This window comes from Asterias amurensis, chromosome 11, assembly GCF_032118995.1.
Source record: "Asterias amurensis chromosome 11, ASM3211899v1".
Classification (NCBI taxonomy): domain Eukaryota; kingdom Metazoa; phylum Echinodermata; class Asteroidea; order Forcipulatida; family Asteriidae; genus Asterias; species Asterias amurensis.
The window spans coordinates 306,458-326,494 of record NC_092658.1 but is presented as its reverse complement, the minus strand read 5'-3'; the positions used below and the strand labels follow the sequence as shown (position 1 = coordinate 326,494).

General features: G+C 37.3%; 1 protein-coding gene across 5 annotated transcripts in view; it reads right to left on the bottom strand.

Annotated features, from left to right (window-relative positions):
- The window catches only part of LOC139943717 (uncharacterized), a 129,490-nt gene that overhangs the window by 25,902 nt on the left and 83,551 nt on the right, over positions 1-20,037 (bottom strand). Inside the window, exon 1 of one of the 5 annotated variants that reach the window (XM_071940468.1) lies at positions 18,366-19,226. The exons of the other annotated variants lie outside the window; for them this stretch is intronic. The gene's annotated coding sequence lies outside the window, so the exon portion shown is untranslated. Of the gene's footprint in view, positions 1-18,365; positions 19,227-20,037 lie in introns of those variants that run through there. 5 annotated transcript variants of the gene reach the window in all.

The window sequence follows — 20,037 nt, the reverse complement described above, 5'->3', positions numbered from 1 at the left end:
CAGGATTCATTTCCCTAGAGTCTGTATGAGAAGTACAACATACATAATAACAACAGACCGGGGCCCAATTTCATGGCTCTGTTTACAGCCGGATTCTGCGCTTACGATGATGATTCCCCGCTTACGTGCAAGCGCTGTAGCCTTTTAAGCAGAGAATGCCTAGTAATGTGGAGTACGCACGTGCAGAATCCAAAATTCGCCGCTAACCTGTGAAATACGCTTGCCGTAAGCACAGAATTCCCTGCTTCCGTAAGCGCCGATTCTGTGCTTACGGTAAGCAGAGCCATGAAATTGGGCCTGTTATATTACTACCAATGTAATTTAAGTACACTTAGACTGCTGTGTGACTGATAATGAGTTAGACTTTGTTATTATACTCATTATAATCCAAAAATGTTAAGAATTAAAAGAACACTCACAACCGATACAGTATTTAGTAGATGTTACAATATTGTTAAGTACAATATTGGTTCATGTGCATTAGCTTTTTGTTTTAAGGAAACATATCAATCATAAAACAAGCATGTCAAAATGTGTACTCTCACTACTCTTGTTTAGCCACACTGTGAAAATAGGAGACTAAAAATCTCTCAAACTAACATCAATTTGGACAACAATATTTCAAAGAATAACAAGAACCCAGCATATTTTTATTTTTATTTTCAGATATTGGTTATCAATTAAAAAAAGGAAACACATTGTGACAAAGCTTGAAAGAAAAGCCCATAAACATTGCAAACATAAATTGTTGCTAATATTTGTTTGATTAGCCTAATATCCTGTACTGCAAACAATAACGGTATACAACGTATGTGGGTATGTAACTAAATAGCAATGAACCTTGGTAGCCTGTTTAGATTCCTACATGTATGAAAAATATAATGGAAATCACGTAACTAATACCGCTGCAACAATTTTCAGTGTGTGCGTGTTATCCTTGGAAATAAATGAGTCACGAATGAGAGGTTTTTAGCTTTTCTAAGAACAAAACAACAAAAAGACGTTTGTGAATTATGAGTTATACGCTAATAAGTGCCAAGTCATGCATGATATAAATGATATCAATCTAATTAGAAACGACCCCCATAAGACAAGGAGACTATCTCAGTCAAGACTATTGCTAAATGTCTTTAGGCTGCTGGGTTTTCTTATTACTCAACATCTGGATGATGTTTGTGTTTCATGAATGAATTTAAGTATTAAAGACACAATGTAGGACATTTGTCACTTGGTAATGGTGGACAAGCTGAGTTTAATGGTGCAGTTCAACTAGGAACCATTCCTCCATGGCTTAGCTAATGCAGTCAGTGTCCAAAAACAAGTTTGCTATTAGCTGTTTTAATATAAAGATGACAGGTAATAAGCTCTGTAGCACTACATACATGTATGCTGTAGCAGCAGATTTCAACTTTGCAATGAAAGCAAGAACAAAGTCAATTCAATTTGAATTCAAACAAAGTCAATCCAAACAGTGGGCATGCTGCTGGTAAAATAAGGGTTAATGGTCCTTGAAATTAGATGTAGAGGGTTAGTCGCACACAGCTCTCTAGAAATCTTTCTGAAAAGTTAAATACAGTTATCTATCCAAAGTAGATACAGTTATCTATCCAAAGTAGATACAATTATCTATCATAAGTTATCAATTTAAATACAACATGACCTAATCAAGATAGAAGCATAAAGAAAGGTTTTGGATCCTCAGAAGTCATTATCAATCCAAACGAGTTGTTTGGAATAAATATTCATGGATAACCATTGATAACAAAGCAACTAAACTTGATGGACAGGAGAGATGTCACATAAGGGAATTACTCGCTAGTCCTATCACATCTTCAGACAGGATAAATCTTCTATAGTGTTACATATCCATGCATTATGTTAGAAATGATACTGCTTTTTTTTTATGTGATCACGACTGATAGAAGAGGCTAAAAAAAATTTTTTAAACAACAACATTTCCCAAACTTCTCAGACTTAAACACATTTTAAAGTTAGATTTCCAAGTTTAAATTGAAAATTTGCAAATCTGCTAAACAACCACGGTGTTGACCTTCCTCACACAAAATAACGTTAAAGTAAACAGCAGATGATGTATACATGTATGTGTTGGGCAGTCTGTTCTTTAAAAAATAAAAAAATTTAAAACACGTTTACCAAATATAGTTTTAAATTGAAATACAATCATAGAGAAAACTATATAGGCAAAAGTTTCCCATATGGTACATACAATACAATGGACTAAGTTGAAACTATCCTCCAGGGTAGAACTAAAATGAATTGAAACATTAAGATGAGTCAACATTTCTACAGTCAGTTACATCACAGTGAGCAATAGTTTGTTCAGCTCAGCTCGCTAATGACTGAACTATGGAAATATAAAAGTACACCAATCGGATACATCTTCCATCATGATGTCGTCAACTATAAGTTGAAAAGATAAATTGTACTGAACGAACTTTTTCTCTAAACCATGTTGACCAATGTTTTACTATGGAGGCATGATTGCATCATGAGTGCACCAGGCTCTATGGTTGCATGATCCACTCGCTATCATATAATCCCAAACATGTAGATGTAGTTATCCAAGGTGCTATTAAGACAATACAAGTCTGCATATATTTAGTACCCACATCACACCTAACCACTTAACTAAATCTGCTTAGTCAATAACACTATTTGATTGACACCTGCCAGTTACCTCATTTCTAATTCCAATCAGTGAATCCCTCTCTAGTCTTCAAACAGTGATACTCACCTTGGATCTTACCCTAAACCAGTCTGACCTAACACATACCATGTAGATGTAGATGATTCCTTTATACTCACATCCTCCATACCTACAAGTAGGAAACTCAGCGTTCTCTATAGTCCTCCTCCAATCAATGGCTTCATCCCCAAGTGACCTCTTTTTTTGTTTTAATCAAGGACCCCTCCACTCTGATGGTCAGATATTGATCATAGTATGCTGGAATAATCATCATATCATAAATAAGAAACGGTACACCATGTCTTTTCCCATGTCACTACAGTCTCTTATTACATGCATAACTTAGATCTGTGACTCATATCATAAGAGTGCTTGATCAATACTGCCTTAAAATCATCCTAACCATTTTTACATTTCTAGTTTTTGTATTTTGTGAACTAACTTTCTTCACTGACTAAGCACCAGAGACCAAAATATGGTTTCAAATCTAAAAGGGACTTACTACAAGTTTCTAATTGAAGGACGAATGAAGAGTCCTCGGACACAAGACAGCCAGAGTCTTATATAGGATACCAACCAGACTGAACCATTGAAGTTTGTTTCAGCTCTGGCTATGACCTCATCAGCCATGTTGAATGGCTTTCCATATTAGACTGTTGAGTCCAACCTTGTTTATAAACCAATCAATAGAGACAATAGAGACTAGTACAAGTTTACATTCACCTCAACAAACCTAGATCATTTATACCATTCATCTTCAGCAGAGAGACTAGTCCAAGTCTAGACATGCTGGCCAATACAAAGACACCTGATATCTCTGACACATCTAGTTTACACCTAGCTCAATTACCCATGAGATGTCACATATTCCATGAACACATCCTTCATAATGTACAATACAATACACTGCTAACATTTGATAGTTAATGGCAGTATTGGTTTACATTGTACCAGCTCCATCTTCGTTGGGCATGTTGTGTATGGTAAGGCCTATAACTCTATGGATAAACCTTAGAAGAAAAGTGTACTTAGAGAAGTCAATGCCATTTCTTCATGTTGCAATATTTTAGATATGATTTGTAGAATCAGTCCATACAACACTAACAATAACTCACTACTCAAATCTATAATTTTGACAAATGTCCTTAAGATGCTAAAACCTTTTTAAAAATGTACCCACCTTTGTATCTAGTATGATTCCTCACCTCCACAATGACAATTAAATGGTTGGTATATGTAATGAACAAGTTGGTTTTAATTAATCATCTTAGGAACCAGTCCATTTTCATTTCAGTGACATTCATTTGAATGGAAACAGAGAAATCCTAGTGTCAGATTGGGAGCATGTATTTGTAGGTCAAGTACTTTACTCATAATGCAGTCAGATGATTGAAATGGTTCAAGTAATAATTAACAGCAATATATCAATTGTACCATGGGGTCATTGAATTAATGACAACCAATTACTGAGCAGTACCAACATTATTGTCACTCCACGCTTGTGTAACACTACCAAAGCAATCAAGCCAACTATGTACAACCTAAACCATAGAGCAAGGACCAGTAAACTGACTAACATTAACAAGCCTGTACTGTACAGCTAGTTACAATTCATTATGATTACTAATATCTGTACATAGATGTCAGCAGCCGAGTTGAGATAATAACATGTATAGATGACTCACACTCACAAAGGACTTACTTTTTGGAAACAGTATTCAGTAATTAAAAGAGCAAAACTATCTCTGTTTTGTCATTTGCATACTTGCATTTTAATGTGGTCATTTAAAAGCAAAATGGCATTCTCAGAGCAAATACCCTTCATCTGTTCACTACATTGTGAGAAGCAAAACAGAATTAGTAAACAAGCACGTCTATGCTCTAGTAGCACAGGATAGTGCAAATACAGACTGTAATGTAAATGACTAGCATCACTAATGGCTGCATCTACACTTTGCAGTTTGCACAATGGTTTATTTCTTTTATTCAGATGTCACAAGACTAATGGGTGGTGAATTGATGACAAAATGACAGACAAATGTTTTATTTTAAGATGTGACCTTTAATTCAAGATTCTTGCCTCTATAGGTTTGTCACGCTGTAGTTGTCTTGAAAGGGTACTCAGTACGTGCAATAACAACCATGTACGTAATTACTAAATGAAAAAAAAATATGGTTATTTCAGCTACTGATTTTCATCCATTGAATGGAATAAAGACATTAGCAGAAGGGCTTGAGCTCCAGATACTGATCTCATTCCACAAATTATGTCAAGATTTTACTTTTATTAAATACTTTGCTTCAAGCATGGAGGGAGGAAATTAAATTACGGTAAATTTTGAAGAGCAAATTTCAGAAGAAAAAACGGTCGCACGTTTCAACACTTGCAGCCTCTTTCTCAAAGGGTCAAAATCTTGGATGGTGTTCTGAGGAGTGTTTTTGGGAATGATTGTTTTTAGTAGGACTTATGACCAACCTTTGTTGGGTCCCCCCCCCCCCCGACATTAACTACAATCATTTTGACATCCATGAATTCAAGCACATTCTTGCCACATCTCAGTGATCTCCACCACTGTATACTGCATCAGGCACGTGCCTGAATTCAAAGTCATTTTTGGCACACATTCCTTACATTGTTGACACAGACTATCTTCATCACACCAAGGACCATTAACTCACCTGTCATTACAAACTATGCACAGACATCTTAAAGATGGTTCCTGCCCCTCACAGACATGCACAGACATCTTAAAGATGGTTCCTGCCCCTCACAGACATGCACAGACATCTTAAAGATGGTTCCTGCCCCTCACAGACATGCACAGACATCTTATAGATGGTTCCTGCCCCTCACAGACATGCACAGACATCACAAAAGACAGGTGTATTTATACAGTAGATGCCCCCATGCCCAATGCATCCTGGATGCATCCTGGATTGAGAGTGCATCCTTAAATCTTATCAAACATCTTAGCTTTGTTCATCTCCGCAGCTACATGTATCTGCATTGGTAATGTGCAAATTCACTGAACCTTGTGCCAGATATGGTACAAGTACTTTCAACGTAAACAAATCACTTGACTTGCGATAATGATGGCCTCTTTACCTGAATTCCAGGAATGGAGGTAATTTAATGAGAATCTTGTTGACATGTGTGGTCAGTGTTTGAAAGCTCTATGGTACATAGGACCAGGAAACACACACAACTCTTCTTTACTCAGCTAGTCTACCCTATTGTACCAGTATGTACCATAAAAAACATTTAACTAACTACTTCCAGGAAATAAAACCAGCAGTAGAAACCAGTCTGGTAGACACTATCTACTGCAAAGTTCACAGGTCGCTTTTTTCAATGGCTTAAGCTAGATGGAGTATCCGTGGCTTTCCCATTCCATCAACGAACAAATATTAGTTAGAAGTAGAAGGATAAAACTTGCCAATCCTGCCCCAGATCTCTAAGCCAATATCAATCTTGATCTGACCTACAAACTGAATAAATATCATGAGAAGAACTTCCTCCCTTCTCAACACCAATCTGATTAGTAGGTAGGAGGTGAAACACCTGTGCTCGGTCTCACTCTCTCAGATACCCCAAGATGAACCACTCTCTCAGATACCCCAAGATGAACCACTCTCTCAGATACCCCAAGATGAATGCTTGGGGGTTATCCATGTCTTGTCTGTACTGTACATGTTCAAACTTCATGCATGCTTGGAAATGAGGACAATTACATGTACATCTAAGGCTCTTTTTACATTGACTTTTAACACCAATAGAAAAGGATGATGTTACATCAACTATTATTGATCATCATGCAGGTAATTTTGAGATGGGTTCACCTTTAAAAAGTGATGATTAAATGTAATGTTAACTTTATATCTGAAACATGAAATCGTGGATCAACCATGTGCACTACTAGTTTATTGCTCCATGCTTTAATGTACCAGAGCCATCAGCCATGCTTGCCAACACCACTTGCAACATAATGATAGCTGGAGAAGCTGAGACAACAAATGAAACAAGAAGTTAAGACAAATGGCAAGGGCCACATGTTCTGATCCCACTTCATAAGAGAAAAAGTAGATTCTGAATACACACACATTGCGCTACACCATACCCATCAGAATCACTGCTTACAGAAAGCAATTAACACATAGATGCTGCTACCATAGAGAACTGAAAGCAAGGATATTCCACACAGTAATGATTTATCCAATCACAGAAAACACCTGCACTAAATTGGTTGAATCTACAATGCTTTATATTGAAGCAATTGGTAGCAGCTGGGTACTGCAAACAAATAACATATCTAGGACCTCAAAATACTCATTGATGTTTACAATAGATAGCCAGGGTGGTAATCTGAATCTACCAGGAGTAAATATTATCATTTGCAATTTAGTTTCGGAGTGATTGGAGTAAAGTGTTGTGTTGTGTGTCTGGTATGCAACAGACTGGTTGCATCAGGTACAAACACAACCACTACTGACTTGTTCCATCAGGTACAAACACAACCACTACTGACTGGTTGCATCAGGTACAAACACAACCACTACTGACTGGTTCCATCAGGTACAAACACAACCACTACTGACTGGTTCCATCAGGTACAAACACAACCACTACTGACTGGTTCCATCAGGTACAAACACAACCATTACTGACTGGTTCCATCAGGTACAAACACAACCACTACTGACTGGTTGCATCAGGTACAAACACAACCAATACTGACTGGTCGCATCAGGTACAAACACAACCACTACTGACTGGTTCCATCAGGTACAAACACAACCACTACTGACTGGTTGCATCAGGTACAAACACAACCACTACTGACTGGTTCCATCAGGTACAAACACAACCACTACTGACTGGTTGCATCAGGTACAAACACAACCAATACTGACTGGTTGCATCAGGTACAAACACAACCACTACTGACTGGTTCCATCAGGTACAAACACAACCACTACTGACTGGTTGCATCAGGTACAAACACAACCAATACTGACTGGTCGCTTCAGGTACAAACACAACCACTACTGACTGGTTCCATCAGGTACAAACACAACCACTACTGACTGGTTGCATCAGGTACAAACACAACCACTACTGACTGGTTCCTTCAGGTACAAACACAACCACTACTGACTGGTTGCATCAGGTACAAACATTGCAATGTTGACATGAACATCATTCAAGACAAAAGAAACACCATCCACTTGATATGTGACATGAAGTATTTGCACACTATGAGGTACCAGGCTGGATTTTAAGGGCATGGCCTCCATTGTTTACTCTAAACCAAATTTTAAGGAGTTGTTTATGCGGAAATTCCTTAACTTGTTAGAAAAAACCTGTCACATGAACCAGTTGCAAATACTGCTAGAAAGTAAGTTGAAAGTGAAAGCAAAATCTAATCATTTGGACCAATGCTACATCATCCATTTCTCTGGCATTTGGCCACCTACCCAGTACCACTGTTAGTGTTAACTACCTCCCTGGTACAGGAAGGAAGTTCCTGGAATCACACAATGTAAGTTTCATCATCCTTTGGCATCAGTAATTCAGTAACCATCTAAACCTTTATCACAACTAACCTATGTAGCCTGCCATCTTACCCACTAAACTCACTGGTCCCTAGTTGTCTCTGACCACCATGTGTTACTTTATCAACCTCATCATCACCAGACAGTCTCTACCTCCAATGATCTATTCATGGACAAAAGATATATTGGAGGCAAACTGTCTGACAGCAAATGAACGCAAACCAGCAAGAGACAATCCCATTATCTTGAAGTACTTGAGGTTTGACAGGGGGTTAAATAAGAGCAAGCTGGTAAGAGTTTAGATAGCCTGGGTTAGAGTCTTCTAATGGCTCTTCACACCTTCACAGTGTTTGACTGCTTGAATACTGATGGAGCAACAGCTACTTGGTTCATCACCAAGATGGCAAAGCTAATGATCAGAGAGACAAGACCATTAGAATGATGGAAGATCTCATTTGCATGATAAATTAATCATCTTATTTATATGTTGCACTTTTTGTTTAACAAGATAGTAATTACTGACCTATAACTCATCTATAGTTAATAAGAGCAGCAGGATATATAGTATTGTCTGTAAATTAGCAGAGTCTCTCTGATCAATGGAAAGACAGTATTCATTTCAGAAAGAGAATCCTTTACATAAGTTATGTAATAGTAAAGCAACAACAAAAGAAACGTTAACAAACCCCTAATGCAGGAATTGGTGATCTAAACGAGCTTAGATTCCTGACATTACCAAACTTAATGACAGGTCACTTTGCAATTATCAGCAATGAAGTCCAGCCAGAGAAAACCCTTTATTAGTTTGTTTGTGTCACTCAGACACAATCAAAATAACCCATAAAGTTGCAGTAGCGATCATTACACAACTACGATGAATCCTTGGGATGCTTGGAGTAATTATAGATAATCCTTGAAAATTTTTATGCCATTAAAGGGATAATTTTAATAGCCTTGATAACAGCTAAAAGAAATTATTTTGACGAGAAATGGAATTGTGTTGAAGTAAACAAAATACTTTCAAGTTTTGGTTGAACAAACATCGCATCAAGCTGTTCTAATGAGGGATGGAAATCATTGCAAATCATGAGAAAAACTTGTGAAAATGTGAAAATCAAAATCAGAGTTCAGCGTAAGGTTTGTACTGTTGCACATGTACATGTAGTAGTAGAGCATTAAGTGTAATATGCATTGCCTCAAAGTTAATGTCAGTTAATGTACTCTTCAATTATTTGGAATTTGGTAATAACAGCTGTTTCAATTCAATCCACAACATACAAAATGATGATCTTTTCTCCTATCATTATGATTTATGACTTGTTTAAACCTATTCTACACAGAGATGCATACATTTCAGGAATATCTTTGGAATAGTTGTCACTAGTTATATATCTTGACTCAGTCTCAAGAGACTCTGTAAATAAATGGAGCTTCCTTCATGGTGTTTTACATCTGTCAAGACAAGAAACTGAAGGCATCCTGTTGGACAGTTCATCCTACCTCCATGGTTACAGTTCATCCTACCTCCATGGTTCAATACAGGGTGAGGCATCTTAAAGATTTGGATGAATTTGTTTACTTCTAGAACTTCCTTCAATCACTGCCTTATAGTGTATTGTCCAGAGGGAAAGAATGATTTGTGATGGCTGTGATGTTTCTTTCACATCTACATTTGTACATATTCTATCAGCCTTCTTGGATGTGCGTGCAAAGATGAAACCTTTAAATGAAACTAATGACAACAGATGTGGAGATCAACGGATCGCATCTTGTCCAGCATGTGTCCAAGTATTGATTGATTTTGCAATTAGATGAATATGGAGGACACACTTCTCAAAGTTTAAAAAATATGCAAACAAAATAGTTAATGGCAGACGATGAAATAAATCAGCTTTGAGTTTTAAAGAGTTGTACTTCATGAAGGAAACAACACTTATTTATTTACTTCTGAGCTCATGGGAATGTCAAAATGATGACTTATTTCTCATTTTTCGTGTCCCTGGATATATGGATTTAAAGGTGCATCTGGAAACAGTGAAAATCTTCAGTGTTAGCTAAGTACCAGTACTTGTCCATCACGGGGTACACATTGCTCAAATCAATCACGCTCTACTTTTCTCTACTTCCTCAGGAAAAAGTCACTTTCTCATTACCTTCACTTGGTTATTACTTCTAGTTCTATTTAAAATCAACTTAATTAAATTATCAACCAACCTATAACCAAGAGTAACTCCACCAATTTTATGATTCACTCTTTGTTCATATTTGTTTTCCTTTACCCCATTAAATTAGTTTGAATTAAAATTCCAGTTCTACACATGTGTGCTAATGACATTGTTGAAAGAAAACCATAAAATATGGCCCAGGTTTTTTTTCCTGGGCCATATTTTAAACATAAAATATGGCCCAGGAAAAAAAACCTACCAGACTAGTAAAAAGAGAAGCTAATACTTAGAGGCAGGTCGCTGCTAAATTGTTTTCATTCAGTACCTTTTCGTTATTCAGGGTCATTGAAGCCTCACTATTCACCAACACCACCAAACTTCATGGAAAGTAAAGGAAACAAAAGCAAACACAGGACACTGCAATGTCAAAACACAACTGACTACAACAACAAGGACATCTGACGGATGTCAACAATGTCTATAAACTTTCACTTTATAACTTTCCTCATTTGCATGTATGACAATAGTTTTATAACTATTTATTTGCAGTTAGAAAAACACCACAAATAGCGCGGCCTACAGTAGCACATTGGTAGACTATTTTGTTCAATTTGCTTATTGTCTAAAACAACACTTACAAAAATGCTCAAAAACATTTGTAATATAATAATTTTTTCTTTTCATCATTAGTTTTTCAATTTCTAAAAGCCAAATTTTATCAAACACTATGCAAAAATATTGTTTGTCTGAAGTTAATACCTTGGTAGATACTCAATTTGTTCTTGTTATCAAAGGTCAATCATTTAAAAGGAAATGTAATTTGCATGTAATGACCATGAAGATAGTGACAGAGGAAACACCAGGAGCGAAGATAATGTAGCTCATAATAGACTATTTAAAAGGAAGGTTATAGGTATGTATCGTTAGAGCCAATACATGCTGGGCTGTACTGGGAAATCCTTGAAGTCTCACCATATCAAAAGATATTACATAACGCAGTATTTCAGATAGAAAAGGTGCAAACTTTTCCATTGTGGAAGAACATCTTTTGATGACAGTTTTTAAACTGTGGTACTTCTCTGGACTACTCCTGGTCAAGATGTTTTATTGTTCAAAGTTTTAGAAGTTTTAAATAATTAAAAAAACCTATATTATATCATGTGTGGATGCAAAATTGGGCCTACATGTAATTTCAATGTTAACAACACTTCTTCAAATTCCAGTGTTATATGAGATCTGGACACCATCGAATGTTGACAAAGTCAATGGTACGAGTATGGCGAGACCAAACAGGGTCTGCCATCATTGAATAGTGCCAAGTGACATTGACATTCTGACCTTTGACCCCAGCTGACTAGTCAATGATCTGTGTAATTGTTTTGCAAGCTGGTATAGAGAGCTATGACATATTGAGTTGACTGATGGGTCCCTATGGTAGGGGCATAGCTAGGCCAATCTCAACCAACTCATGTATTGAGCTATGATTTATAGGTAAATCACAATCTACTTGATTGGTATCTAGCAATAAAGTGTTGGAGATACTCTATAGGGGAGTTTATTACATTTAAGAACAACTCAAACAAAGATTCCTTATGTTAACAACTCCATCATTTCTAATCATGAACTACCAGTTATAAATAGCTAACTTGACATCACTTTGTTTGTTGTGTGTGAGTAAGTGTTGTGTGTGTTACATTGTAAAGAAATTAAAAATTTGTAAATCATCAGTAAACAAATAAGTTGAAGATAAATGGATTGATTTTGTTAAAACTTTCTCAAATGAAAGATCTAAAACTAACATTACGTTCAGTGAAAAACATCAGAGGATAAACGATAACATTTGTCTTGTCGAAATTTGACGCCATGTTGGGAGATGTTTTAATATGAGATTCCCACCTGGACCAATGTACATGTACATACAAGCTATTGGTATGAACCAACATCAAACAAATTTGTAACATGCATATTAAAACTAAGCACCTTAAAAATTGAAATCTCTCTTAAAATATACACTGTTGTTTTCAGTGCAGTTTAAGCGAGTCATTTTAAGGGTATGATCTTTCAACCATGGCTTAGATTGACTCATCATACACAGCATATAATCCATGGCCAGAACAACTTGACATCTCTGGACTATTTCACAATCAATCCAAAAGGGGGAAATATTCCAGGAAGTGACACCACTGAACAACTGTACTTTACAAGAAAGCTTGGTGGAATGTTGATTATCCATACTAAAACAACAAGGTGTTGAGTAGAGGTACTCCTTCATTGAAATAACAAGATCAACAGTAATAACCAATTATGTATTTGGTTTTCATATCCTCTGCTGGAGTTCTGCCCCCTGGTGTCTCCGAATACTCCCTGTGGTTACCATGCACTGTTTATTTATCCCTAATATGTAAATCCCTATAAACTTACATCAATATGGTAAAGCTCTGGTCTGTTCAATACCTGCTGTATGTGTTTGAGTCTGGGGGATATTTTCACTCCCATAAGGCTTGGAGTGTTGGTTGAATCTTGTCATGCTGGAGCATGCACCTAAAGATTATGGTGGAGCATGCACCTAAAGATTATGGTGGAGCATGCACCTGAAGATTATGGTGGAGCATACACCTAAAGATTATGGTGGAGCATGCACCTGAAGATTATGGTGGTGCATGGGTGGTGTATGACCATGGTAAGGGCAGTAGTATATAGTAAGTCTGTAATTGACATTCATGACGACCCATGAATAGCAAGTATGAAACGGTATGGATTTGCCTAAACCTTGTACTACATGTAAAGTATGTGCCTGTATAACTGTGCTTCCCTTGAGACCACCAATGGAAAGTGCATGTACATTATGTAAGCCTAATATATAAATAATGTTAACATCTTCAAGTGTAGATGCTTCCGGAAAGTCTTTCCCACATTCATACATTGATGGATTTTCTTCATCTTGGAGTACCACACAGCATGAACACAGACGTCCCCTCCATCCACTAAGAAAAAGTAGGGGTTAGTCCCAGCCGATTTCCTACCTTCCGCGCAGGTGTAGCTAATAAGCAGGTTAATTCTTTTCAGAACTGAGAAGTCTCCCAAATTCCCCAAATCTACACCACTGTGATAGAGAAGTCTCCCGAATTCCGAAGAATATAATTGAGCAAGACAAGTTGTCAAAAGAACATCTACCCAGCAAGTAGATACACACATGGCATTACCACAAACCAAATATACATTGATTTAGGCCTACACCGGGCAGCATGAACACACTAAACAGTGTGGAATCTGACCTTGAAATCATCTCAATCACAAGATGACTGGGAAAATGATAATGAGATTTATAATTAAAGTATGTGCCTGGAGCATCACTTAATGACACACGAGGTGCATTATTAATCCATTCATTTCTATCGTGCACATAATACATGTAATTCTTTTATAACACCAAGCAGACAATTAGGCCTGGGCGAATTATTCGAATATCCGGTTAATGGCGAATAGGTTTTCCTATCCGTAACCGCGAATGCCTTTTTTTTCTTAACCGGATATCCGCATAGGGCGCGAATAGCTATTCATAAACCGGATAGTTCTGTAATTACAACCGAGTAACCGGATATTCTTTAATAAGAAGAACACCAGTATGCAACTTATCAGAAAGCTAGTTTGCCTAGCAACATTTTCGTTTTGTTTTTTTTTCAAACTGAATTCAATATTGGTAGAGGACCATATCAATAAGTATGTATATCACATGCACAGTGAGCAGATTGGTGCGTAATAAATTGGTGTGAGATTAGTAGCAGTGACATCTATTCATCTAACCACAATTCATACTTAACAATTCTACATTTATGAGGATTAACTTTAGGCACCATGGGCAATTTAAATAATAAAGAGCCTTGTTGCTAATTACATGCACACCTGCTGAGTGGACAAAGTTAATCAATTTAGGGTCAACTACATCTGATTTGTTGGGGTCACTGGTTACATTTATGCAGTTTGTTCAACAAGGTCTTTGCTCTATAGTTAGGGTTTGAAAGTCCATATAGTCAGGGGCATTAAACTATAAGGCATACATGGCTGTGCCACTCTATGACATCAAAAGTAGAGCAACCTCTTTCTCAACTCTAAAGACCTTTTTTCCCTCTCCAATGCTGGAAGTGTTAAGCAACTCTTGATAGAAGCAGTGTAACTATTAAAATGGTGCGACTGTGATCGCTACTACTAGAACCTAATAACACAGGTAATTACAAACAATAAATGGCCATCTAACAAAGACTAGGTTCATCAGAGCAGGTGCACCTGCATGACCCCAAACACCAGCCATCTCATCATTTATCTAGGTCAGCTTAATAGTCTGTAAATATTTCTTCAAGAAATAGCAGCAAAACAAAAGCCATTTGATCTATACCTCTTAGCTTAGATACTCCATAATCAATAGTCTAGAAGAAGGTTGTATTAAGACTGTAGAGCTTGGTCTTCACAAACCCCTAGTTATTGTCAACAATATACATTGAATCAATGAGAGGCCAAACCCCCAAAGGATGAGCTAATACAAGAGGAATGGCATTTATCTCTACATACAAAAAGGAAAAAAGATGTTGCCAATTCAGAACTTCCATTGTAATGTATTCAACATACTGATAAAGAAGATAAATGTCCAAGCTGAATAATTTCTATGACTGCTTAATGTACAAGGCCAGTTAAACTTCAAATGGTGTTTGTGAGATTATCATAAGACTCAACAACACATAACAATTTAGCATCTTAAATCAGGGTGTTGAGATTGGAACTTCAACAAAAACATCTATCAACCTTGAAGAGGTAATCCTTTAAAGTGACTGGGGATAAAAAATACTTCAAAATAAGGGGTTGGCCAATGTCCTTGCTCCATGGTGATATTATGTTAGTATTTATAGCAGTACTGCAGGCTTATTGGGGCTCTTAAAGTCTTTATAGCTAAGGGGAAAAAATAAGTCATTAAGAAGCAACCATGGTCCCATTTATTGATGTAGCTTTGCTAACAAGAAATGTTTTGCATTTTGATGTTTTGTAGGCATGTTAATTAAGAAGGTTTTGTTGCTTCAAATGAGATTGATGCCTGCTTCTCTCTCTCTCTACATCCTCTTTCAAGATTCCTCATGCTTCTTTCTGTCATTCAAGAAAGCCTTTATACCATTGATCATATGACACATTAGACAAGGCTAGTTTAGGTTTAGTGTAGCTTCACTGATATCATTCTCTACACGTCTACATCTTGTTTCATTCAATGCAGATGGCAGCCTTAAGGAGTAACTCATCAAAAAAGACTAAAATGAGTCACCATGTAAGACGTATTGAGATGCCTTTGCTTCTCCTCTTGACCCTAAATCCTTAAAGATGATGGTCTGTAGTTTGTACCTAGAGTGGTTTACATATTGCAGGTAGATTAATTGGCACTTTAGTAGAAGGTGTGCATTTTCATGCAGCCCAGGGCAGGCCTTGATTTTTGTATTGGTCGTCTTATTATTTAACAATATTTCAAGAATGTCCCCTAGTTTTGAAAAAATCCAAGAAACATTTCAGACCAAACGACCTCTTCCTTCCTGCACAAAATGAAGACGTTTTTTTTTTTTCACATGAAAATGGTTCTACCATAGATCTGTCTTGACACGTAAGTTGACATAACTAGAGATACTAGTAGTAGGTAAGCCAACATTCCAGCGCAAACCACCGACTTAGCTCACACAAAACAGCCACATAGCAGCGGCTAAAGGGCCAAAGAATGACACCTCATTCAGATGGAAAAGTAGAGGACAAGAGGAGACCTCTCACTGTGGACACTCCGGCCTTTGTACACAAAGCAAGAAAAGTAGTGAGTCAGAGTAGCTTTCTCTTTCTGCAACAGTACAATACATAGCGGATAGCAGGAGGGTTAGAATGAATAGACCAGTACCAATAGCAGTAAGACTAGCAAGGTTTACAATATATTAGTCCGTGACAAAGTTCTACCAAATCTGGCTTGAGAGACTTTGTAAATAACTGCACAGGGTTACTTTGGGGGGGGGGGGGGGGTGCATTGTGTAGACTGGGTAAATTGCCTTTGGGACACTGGATGGAAAGAAATCACGGCCCTGACAGTTTGGAATTATGTGGACTTAATGGGAAGAAGATGACAGTGCAAACATGGTCACTTTCTTCAAGATGGTTGGAATGGTAGGCCTACATCTTGTGAAGTATAAAGGAGTTACCAATGAGCAATGGCATTATACGACACGACATCATTTATGAAGACAAAAATCTATGACTATATAGCTATTTTGTTTTTCTTTGATTCAAATCATTGTAACCAAATCTAGTCAGAATGGGGCAGTCCCAGTCCTAACCCTTTAATGGTTTAGCAATCACCCATGCAGCTGCCAGTATCCTCCTTGCCTCTGCCAATCACTGTGCCAAGTTTCATCTTGGCTCTCATTTTCCTCATCCCCCAATCGCTGATCCAAGTAGGTCAACAACTTGTTCTAAATGATATACTGAGCTTTTCAATCTTTCAGATAAGTGGGACATTTAGGTTAGGCCAATAATTTCACTAAGGCAACCTCAGGGCATTGGCTTGGTTGCCGTTGACCCTCTGTGACCATTCAAAGCGTTTCTAATATCTATTTGGGATTTCCCCTTGCATCATGAAAATGGTCTTGAACTTTAATTAGTGGCTACACAGAATGCTCAGAAATATATAGTTGTTACATTTTTGGTAATAGATGCAGTCCATAGGACACAGACGAGACTTGAATTATTTATACTAAATGCAAATTTTGAGAGTAAAATGGTAACATTATTAACCGGTATCTACGTTGTCTATTTGGCCATTAAAAAAGGAATATATGAAATATTGAGATCAAGCCTTTAAATTACATATTCTTACAAAGGAATACATGAGTTAATACATTGTAATTATTAGAGTGAAATTCAATTATATGCAAGTGCTTTACTTTTTCTGAGAAATTCTTATTTCAGGTTTCATGACTTTGCAGCATATTTTATGATTTGTTTTATGAAATAGAACTGTACCTTTCAACATCACAGAGCACAGACGCCTGTTCTTTCAACGAGACAACACCCTAAAATTCCCTACATATGGCATATTGTCACGATGCAACAACTGACAAACAGAAACTGTGTCACTTATCAACAGACGTTGGCAATACTTACCCAGCCAGCCGTGTGCTATATCACTGGGCATATGTACAATGTGTTTAAACCTTATTGTTTCCATAACACTTCTAGTCTACAATGACCTTCGAATGTGGAGACTTAACAATATGGGATTCAATGGGAAATTGTATTGAGAGTGTCCGCCCATCGTGTTCTGTCTATGAACAAATTCATTTCTATTTTAGAACAGAACATTATGACTATTCAGTCACAGTAACATTATGAGTGGTTTGGAAGTGTTATTCCAGTTGGATAGGGCCAAGGGCAGGGCCTTGCCAGGCACCGTCATGGCTGCGCTACTAACTTCATATCAATGCGAATGCGACATAGGTTTCTGTAATGTCAACAATAGTGACAAGAGCCACTAGCTGTCACATTATTTTGTTATTAAAGTAAAGTACGACTCTGGCCTCTCGATGGAATGAAGTGTCTGGAGTTTAGGCTGTGTTTTATCAAACTATGACCTTACTCATTCCCAAACATAACAATAAGCCTGGGTCACGCAATATAATAAGTTTTTTTTTTTAAATGACTATCGTGAGAAAAGCTGATTTTAAAGAAAGTTTTATCTTACTATGGTTTTACTGCTCAAAGATGACTTGGAAATGGAAAATGATTTTTATAGACTTGTGCATAGTATACATACACATTCACGTTCATGTGTACAAATTACAAACAAATATATTTTTAACCACTCTAAACATCAACAATCCACTTAGTTCAAAGGTCATTCAAGTTAACACCTATTCTCATTGTATACTCACCATATGGGGCAGTCCCAAGTCCACCAGGTCAAAGGTGAAACAATAACAAACTCCAACTACAAGTTCAGAATTGACTCCCACGATTGTTATATCAAGAACACAGTCAGCTGATGACAGCTTTAGTTAAACCATCGTTCAATCTCCGGTCACTCTCAGCACTGACTGATTTGTATTTATTCAAAGGGTATTAATCTTTCCTATGCGAGCAAGGCAACTACCTGCAACATGCAGAGTTGATGTGATTGATCAACATACGCTGGTCAGTATTCTCTGTCTGTACGCTGCTGTAACTGATTACACACGTCCTTTTCTCAAGACACCAACTTCACACTTCTATTCCAATCCAAGTCTTGTCCTTGTTTGTTTCTCTAATCATTAAGTCCAGATCCTTATACTGTTACTGGGGAGTTATTTATAGGCAAGGGAGAAAGTGGCGGAAGAACCTTCAGCTTGTTCCTTCATTAGTCCAGGATGGTCCAGGGTCTCCTTCCACCAGCATTACACAACAAGCAATGTTTAGTGCTAGCTTTATCTGATAGTAATGTCTAAATATCATCACATACCTGTCTGTCTGTGTCTCTAGATAACCAATACACCTGCATGTATGTAGAGACCTTGATTGATTGATGTAAACAAGCAAGCTTCACCAGACACTACACCACTAACTACTAGGTTGACATACTCACTGCTTCCTCTCTCCAACCATGCTCCAACCAACGGAAGAACAAAACAACAATTCCTGATGAAGGTTTTAAATTGATCCGATGATAATCCTTAATCAAGTGTAATCAGTCAGCATGCTCCCTCTCACACTGTGTGACTGTAATCATTGACTACGTACTGGGTAGGTAGTGCTCTAGAACCACTCACCAACCGCATTAAACCATAGAGTTAAACTGAACAATAACCTCCCAGTAGTTTGCAATACTACTTGATGAGAGATCATGATGAGATTGACCTCTGACATGGGGTGTACCACTACTATTGTAGGGATGGTCTGTAGGGTCCTAGTGTTACCACTGATTATAAAGGCATTGAAGGTGGGAGGATCAAGTAAGATTAGAGCATTGTCTGATTGATAATAGAGTAATGATAGATAGCTTAGGGGTATTAAAGATCCTTTATGTTCTAAGAAGGACCATTATTCTCCTCACAGTTATATGGGATACAATATACACTGTAGTTGAGAGACATTTTAACTGCTGCTGAGAACTGTAAGTAAATATTATTTATTGGGATAGGCAAACGGTTTAAAAGATGAATTCAGTGGTAACCAGGATCAAAGAGAACAATCCAAGAGTACTTTGTGAAGCAAATGACGTCTTGAGAATCCACTGACCTTGCTTTTTACATTTCAAAGTAAGACCCAAAGGAGAATACATGTACAATGATTAGAAAAAGAGAAAACCGAGTAATGTGAAAATAGAATTGTTGAAAGACAGTATCTTTAGTTTACAGTGAGAATGCAAACACTCCAAATATAGAAAAGAAAAAACACTTTGGTCTAGCAAGACACTGGTTGTCTGTCTTGCCCAAAGAAGCCATTGTCTACTTGTCACACCTTGAATAACAGACTTATCTTCCAACTGAAATACATGTAATAACTGGGAAGGAAGAGTGTGTATCCTGACCAATAGTCTTCAGCCAAGAAGACAGTATTGTAAGATGTTCA